The following is an 8339-nucleotide window of genomic DNA, read 5'->3' as shown; positions in this document are numbered from 1 at the left end:
CATACAAACTGGCTAAAACATGATGTGTGAAGTGTGAACCACTATCAGACGCAATATGTAATGGAATAGAGAACCTTGGTATTAGTTCCCTAAGCAAGACCTTAACTACAAACGCTGATGTATTGTGTCTGGCTGGAAAAGCCTCTAGCCACTTGGTTAAGCAATCAACGATTACCAATGCATACTTGTAGCCCTGACACCTTGGCATGGTTATGTAATCAATCTGTATGCATTCAAATGGTGTAAAGGCCAATGGTTTGCCTCCCAAACTTGGACTTTGGTAACAGTCTGGTTGAACTGCATACAAATTCAGCACCTCTGACAAACTCTCATAGCAACTTCATATATGCCCCTTGCGTTCCAATACCTAATTATAGAGTCTGCTAGGCCCAGACTTCCATAATGCCCTTTTTGATGTAATGCATTGCAAAAGGTGAAATACAGGGATCTAGGAAATATAGGTTTTCCATTTGCCCCTAGCCAGACTCCATTAGCTAAGCATGCACCATGATGTTTTTTCCAATTCTTCACTTCCTTTGGGGAGTAGACATTTTTCAGAGCAACTTCATCCACCAAAGACAAGTTCAGGACTGAAATTGGTCCATACCTCGCCCCGAATTTGGCTGTAATATCTGCTCTTCTATTCCCTGATTCTATTGGCCCTTGTAGTCTAGTATGGGCTTTGCAATGAATGATTGAAACTTGGGCTGGTAATTGGAGCACTTGCAAAAGCTCATTAATTAAACTGCCATACGCAATGTTTCCCATTAGAAGTTATGAACCCTCAGTTTTTCCAGAGTTCACTGGAATGATGCACCACTCCAAAAGCGTACTTCAAGTCAGTATAAATGTTGACTCTTTGATTTTCAGCTAATTTGAGAGCGTGAATCAATCTGACCAACTCTGCCTCTTGAGCACTCATGGTAGAAGGTAGAGATGAGTACCAGAGGGTTTCAGAACTTGATACCACTGCTGCACCAGTAAATCTCTGATTGTCTACTAAGTAAGATGAGCCATCTGTAAAGAGGTTCAGCTGGGGATTTTCCATTGGTGTATCATATAAATCTTCCCTAATTTTATGCATGATGTTAAGTGCATCTTCACAGATATGTAGACTCTGTCCTTCCAGAGGTAAATCTAGAATCAGAGTTGCAGGATTTAAACTTTTGCACCAATGAAATGTGATGTTTTCACTATCCAACAGGGTTGCTTGGTATTGAGGTAACATTTGGGAGGTGAAAGCTTGGAGTTTAGTGTTTCTAAGAGTAGATTCCACTTGGTGTGGGGAAAATACTCTCAGCTCACCCCCTAATACAAAGGAAGCTGACTTCCTAATCATGATGGCTACAGCAGCAATAGCTCTTAAACAACTTGGCATTCCACAGATAACGGGATCTAGCTTTGAGCTATAATATGCAACAGGTCTAAGGGTACTCCCAAATGATTATGTGAGAACACTAGAAGCTATCCCTTTAACCTCATGAACATAAAGTAGGAAAGGTTCCTCATGGTTAGGGATGCCTAGGACTGGCACTGATAGAGCTAGCACTTTGTGCTTTTCAATGGCATGGGTTAACTTCAAGGGTTCTGGAACTTCCTTCCTGGTTAGCTCTATCAGAGGTTTAGCGATGAAAGCATAACCTGGAATCTAGTTCCTACAGAAGCTCGTTACTCCTATGATTGCCCTGAGCTGCCTCTTGGTCTTTGGCAAGCTCAACTTCTGTTTGTCCTGTGTTCTCTTTTGGGAAATACTCCTGGTGCCCCTTTCCAAGATGAATCCCAAATACTCCACTCTTGGTTTCACGAACTGAAGTTTGGGCTTGGAAATTTTATGATCACATTTTCCTAGCTCTTTAATCAAGTGCACACTCTCCCTGTGACAGATTTCAACTGATGGTGACATTAGCAGGATATCATCAACATAATGCACCATCTTTCTGTCTTAGAAAGTGATCGAATCAAGGTCTCTCTGCAACACTTGGCAGAAGACTGAGGCCAAATCCCAGAAACCTTGTGGCAAACGAGCCTACAAGATGGATTTGCCTTGCCAGGTAAAAGTGAACAGCTGCTGGCTGTCTCTGTGCAGAGGAACAGAGAAATAGGCTGAACAGAGATCTATCACTATGAACCAAGAAGCTGTGTTTGGTATAGCTGTTATGATCTGAGATGGACTAGGAACCATGGCATAGGTTTTCTGCACATGGTTATTAACAGCTCTAAGATCTTGTACCAATCTCCATTGAGTCTTCCCATCAGGAGTTAGTTTGGCTTTCTTCACAGCCATGATAGGGCTGTTGTACTCTGAGAAGCCATATCTTAAAATTCCCTGCTGTAATAAACTCTAAATGATGGGTTTCACTCCCTCGATCGCATCTTTGCTTAATTTAAACTAAGGAATTCATGGTGGTAATCCTTCCTTAACTTCTATTCTCGCTGGCCCAGCAGACAAAATTCTGCCCACATCATTTGAATTTTTAGCCCAAACATAGTCAGATATATCATCAGGAACCTGATAAATGCTGTCACTTTGTTGGTATGTTGGTTCCTCACTGCATGGGTCTAAAAACAAAATGGGATGATGTTTCAGAGATCTCTTAGGTGGAGATAGATCTGTCCATCTGGTTGGCATTAGATGGTAGACTCAATCCAGCAAAGCCTGTCAGGTGGGGAGAGGCTTAACCCTTCTGCTAGCAGCATTCACACAGAGGTCCATGGGTGAGAGTGTGTGTCCTCTCTCTTCCCCAATTCATCATTCCTCTTTTAACATTGGTCAAACAGTCAATAAACTATGCAAAGCACTGTGTGGTTATATTTCCTGAGTTCTGATACAGAAAGTAGAAAAACAAGTTCATATAAAAGTACCATTCAGGACACCTGTTATAAGGGGGTTGAGTTGGTTAACTACTAGGGACCCTGATGCTACACATTTTAGGAGGAGGAAAAGAAGAGGCATGGTGGCCTGATGGGTCAATAGATTTTTCCAGGTGGGGCTATTCAACCTTTCTGCATTAAAACCATAAGCATCCTTCTATTGGGGCTAAGCACAGGGCCAACTCTGACAAAGAAGGAGTATGAAGCATCTGATTTCCTGGTGTTGAGAACTTCCTCTAACATTTTTGCCTATCTTTCCTACATGCATCTCATTTCTAAGTTCTCTGGCCCTGGCCCCATGCCTTCTCCCTTTGTCTGTCCCCCTGACCAGCCCCCCTAATACTTTCTCTCCATTGTTCTCTTCCAATCCCTGAAACCCTTTTCTCTTTCCCTTGCCTTCCCTAGGAGGAGAAGGACAATGGTGGAAGAAAACTTCAGAAGCTCAGAAGAGAATCTGAATTATGATTCCAATGACTCAGATTTACCTGTTTCTTCCCTTCTTTTCTCCAACTCTGAGCTCATTTCCCAAATGAGTACAGGATAATGAGAAAGCTCCTTCCATCTCTCTTTCTTCCTTAGATCTCCATTTTTGTAAAATTCTTCTGATAATTAGGATTCCCAGGAAACTTATTCCTGGATAATCACCTGGAGTGGGGGGGTAGGCAAGATAAGAGAAGACAGATCCTCCTGGGTGTGGTGTAAAAGAGGCAGGTGCTTTTCCCTCTCATTTCTCTAAGGAGACCTGAACATTACATAGACTCATAAAAACCCTAGTTGATTGGTCAATGGGGATGTGCTTCTCCTCTCACCAGCAGGGCTAGGGGACTCTCTCCTTAGGCACTGCTTCAGTGTTTCCCAGAAGTCACACACACACCTTCTCTGCCCTGGCAGAAAGGGTTCCCTGATCTGGAAGAAGCAGTAGTGTCCTGAGACCAGGGATAGTGGCAGTAAGTGAGCTTGTAAAGAAAGAAAAGGTAGCAGAATAAGCCCATGAGTTCTTTGATGTTCAGAGCTTGCCTGGTGGCTTCTTGGAATGGCCTGGAATCCACTAGCCTTGCTGGTGACCTAGACCCTTTGTTTGGCTCTTACTCAAACTTCTTTTCAAAGAAACAAGTGATCTATCCATTGGAGGTCTTTGTATTTCATCTATCTGAAGGGTGAGGTAATGGTTCTATCTGGGATGACTGATCTGGGCAGAGAAAAAAATAGCAAGAAGAAAGGAAGAAAGAAAGAAGAAAAGTCAGGAGCTAAGGAGCCAGAAAAGGGCAGATTTGGAGAACTTCAGGGAGAGAGAGATGGGGAAGTAACAGAGAGGCTAGAAAAGCTTGGTCAGCAAATAGAAGAATGTGAAGAAAGGGAAGCTTTCCATTTCCTATCTCCCCTATCCAGCCCATTCCCCCATCTTTCCCTCTTCTCTCTCTCCTTTGTAGTTCCATTCCTTTTGTTCATAACCTTTCCATCCCTTAATCATTTCTTCTCCTTCTCTTCCTGCTGTCTCCAACTAATTCCTCACTAATTCCTTGACCAAGGATCCTTTACCTGGAGTCCACAGGTTCATGGAGAGATTTAGAGGATCTATGAATTTAAATGAAGGAAAAATGGAAACACTTGCTTTGTGCAAAGCATTCTGCCAAGTAAACACTGAGGATACAAAAAGAAGAGTAAGTCAGTTCCTATTCTCAAAGAACTCTCATTTCAAAAGGGAAAGAGATAGGAATGGACACAGAATCTTTAGGGTACATCTTCAGGGTACAGGAACAAGACATGGTAATGCATTTTCTTTAATATCATTACCATTGATATAATATCCATTTCTGATGCTGACTCATTGATGTGTTTCAAAATTTGGTAACCAGAACTTTCTTTTATAGGTCTCCAATAGCTGTACCTGCTAAAGAAATGATGGTTGCAGCACCTTTAGAGGAAGTTGTCAAATTATTCCTTTCCAAGGATTCTTTTGGAGGATGGCTGCAGAGGCAGGGGTGAAAACAGGCTGGTAGTCTGGAGTTGTGCAGTGGAAAGGGATAAAGCTATTCCTTTGGCTCTTAGATGAAGCGTCCTAGCTTCCTTCCAGTCATTTATTAAGAGATGATATTTCAGGTGCTGGTGGTGGCATTGTCCTATGGAATGTTTCCTCCTGTCTCTCCCCCAGACTTTAGAGGAATTGAAGCTCAGGGAGTAAGAATGAGGTATTTTATGAATCTTTGTCAGGGCATAGAGTAGGTCATGGATCTCTGATTGAGGATGAGAGGGTTGATGAATCTGTGATTCGGATATGTGGGTGTCAATGGATCTGTGCCTGGTTCATGGTGGAAATAATGGGGGAGATGTGACTGGGATGGTAAAAATTGATGCATTTGTTAATGGGGAAAGAAGTAGAAAAGTTGATGCATCTATGACTGGGTATGAGGGAAGTGATAAATATGTACCACATATAGGAGAGTTAGTTGACTTTTGACTAAAGATGAGAGAGTTGTATCTGTGGCTGGGGAAATTGTATTAATGACCCCCTCAATGTCTCATTTGCTGAATGATATAAGAAAAAGTCATACAGATCCTCACCTCAGTCCTCTACAAATACGTGTCTCTAACATCAACAGAGACCGTTTTTCTGGGTTATACATGTATTATCATACAAAACATACTTCTATACAGTTCATTGTTGTAAGGGAATACATGTGTAAAACCAAAATCTCAAAGTAAAAACACAAGTAGAATAAGGTGAAAAATAGTATGTTTTGATCTTCATTCTGACTCCAACAGTTCTTTCTCTGGAGGTGAATGGCATTTTTTGTCATAAATCCTTCAGAATTGTTCTAGATCATTGTATTGCTGACAATAGCTAAGCCTTTCACAGTTGATGATCATGCAATATTGCTGTTACAGTGTACAAAGTTCTCCTGATTCTGCTTATTTAGTTCTGTATCCGTTCATATAGGTCTTTATGGCTTTTTTCTGAAATCATCCTGTCCATCATTTCTTACAGCACAATAATAGTATTCCATCACCATCATATATCACAGTTTGTTCAGCCATTCCTCATTTGATGGACATCCCCTCAATTTCCAACTCTTTGACATCACAAAAAGCTGCTATAAATATTTTTGTACAAGTAGAAACTTCCCCCCCTTTTTTTGGATCTCTTTGGGATACAGACTCAGAAATGGCATCACAGGATCAAAGGATATGCATTTTTATTGCCCTTTGGGCATGGTTCCAAATTGCCCTTTAGAATGATTGGATCAGTTCACAACTCCACCAAAAATGCATTAGTGATCCAATTTTGCCATATCCCCTCCAACATTTATCACTTTCCAGTACTGTTATATTGGCCAATATGAAAAGTGTGAGGTGGTAGTTCAGAATTGTTTTGATTTACATTTCTCTAATCAAGAGTGGATTAGAACATTTTTATGTGATTATTGATGGCTTTGATTTCTTCTGAAATCTCATCTGAAAATTTCATCTGAAAATGACTTGTTCATATCCTTTCATCATTTGTCAACTGGGGAATGGCTTGTATTCTTATGAATTTAAATTAGATCTTTATCAGAGAAATTTATTATAAATTCTTTCCCAGTTTGTTGTTTCCCTTCTAATCTTGGTTACTTTGGTTTTGCTTGTACAAAAACCTTGTAATTTGATATATTCAAAATTATGCAGTTTACATCTTATAATGTTTTATATCTCTTGTTTGGTCATAAATACTTCTTTTCTTCACAGATATAACTAGTAAACTATGGTGTTTCCCCTTATTACTTATGGTATTTCCCTTTATGTCTAAATCATATACTTATTTTGACCTTTATCTTTGTATAAGGTGTGAGGTATTGGTCTATATCTAGCTTCTGCCATACTATTTTCCAGTTTTCCCAGCAGTCTTCTGTCAAATAGTGATTTTTGTATCCCAAATGCTGGGATCTTTGGGTTTAGCAAACACTAGATAGGTAAGATCATTTACTGCTATATATCGTGTATCAAATCTATTCCATTGATTTACCATTCTTTTTCTTAGCCAATACCAAATTATTTTGATGATTACTGCTTTACAGTACAATTTGAGATCTAGTCCTGCTAAGTCACCTTTCTTCACAATTTTTTCATTAATTCCCTTGATATTCTTGACCTTTTCTTCTTCCAGATGAATTTTTTTATTATTTTTTCTGGCTCTAGTTCTATAAGATAATTTCTAGTAGTTTTATTGGTATGGCAGTGAATAAGCAAATTAATTTAGGTAGAATTGTCATTTTTATTATATTAGACTGGCCTACCTTGAACAATTAATATTTCTCCAATTGTTTAGATATGACTTTGTGAGAAAAGTGTTTTTTAATTATGTTGATATGATTCCTGTGTTTATCTTCACAAGTAGATTCCCAAGTATTTTATATTATCTAGAGTTATTTTAAATGGAATTTCTTTTTCTATCTCTTAGTATTGGACTTTGTTGGTAAATAGAAATGCTGATAGTTTATGTGGACTTATTTTATATCCTGAAACTCCATTAAAATCATTAATTATTTCAACTAGTTTTTCAGTTGATTCTCTAAGTATACTATCTAAAGAGTGATAATTTGTTTTCTTTATTGCATACTTTAATTCCTTCCATTTCTTTTCTTCTCCTATTGCTAAAGGCAGCATTTCTAGTACAATATTAAATAATAGTGGTAATAATGAGCATCCTTGCTTGGCCCCTGATCTTATTGGGAAGGCTCCTAACTTATCCCCATTGCAAAGGATATTTATTGATGGGTTTAAAAAATACTATTTATTATTTTAAGGAAAGGCCCACTCATTCCTATGCTTTCTAGTGTTTTTTAATAGGAATGGGTGTTGTATTTTGTGAAAGGCTTTTTCTGCATCTATTGAGATAATCAAATGATTTCTTTTAGTTTGGTTAGTGAAATGGTTAATTATGCTGATACTTTTCCTAATATACTGGCTTTCCATTTCTGGTATAAATCTCACCTGGACATAGTGAAAGATCCTAGTGACATATTGCTGTAGTCTCTTTGTTAATATTTTATTCAAGATTTTTGAATTGATATCCTTTAAGGAAATTATCATTTTCTTTCTCTGTTTTTGGTCTTCCTGACTTACATATAAGCACCATATTTGTGTCATAAAAAGAATTTGATAGGATTCCTCCTTTGTCTATTTTTCCAAATAGTTTATATAGTATTAGAATTCATTTTTCTTTAAACATTTGACAGAATTCACTTTTAATCTATCTGGCCCTGTCCGATTTTTCCTTAGGGAGTTCTTTGATATCTTGTTTACTTTTTTTTTTATATGGGATTATTTAAGTGTTCTATTTCTTCTTCCATCAATCTGAACAATTTGTATTTTTGTAAATATTCACCTATTTCAGATTGTCAGATTTATTGTTATATATTGTTATATAATTTAACAAACTAGCTCCTAATGATTGCTTTAATTTCCTCTTCATTGGAGGTGAATTCACCCTA

Source organism: Gracilinanus agilis, chromosome 3, assembly GCF_016433145.1.
Source record: "Gracilinanus agilis isolate LMUSP501 chromosome 3, AgileGrace, whole genome shotgun sequence".
NCBI classification, from domain to species: Eukaryota; Metazoa; Chordata; class Mammalia; order Didelphimorphia; family Didelphidae; genus Gracilinanus; species Gracilinanus agilis.
Note: the sequence above shows the minus strand (reverse complement) of the source record.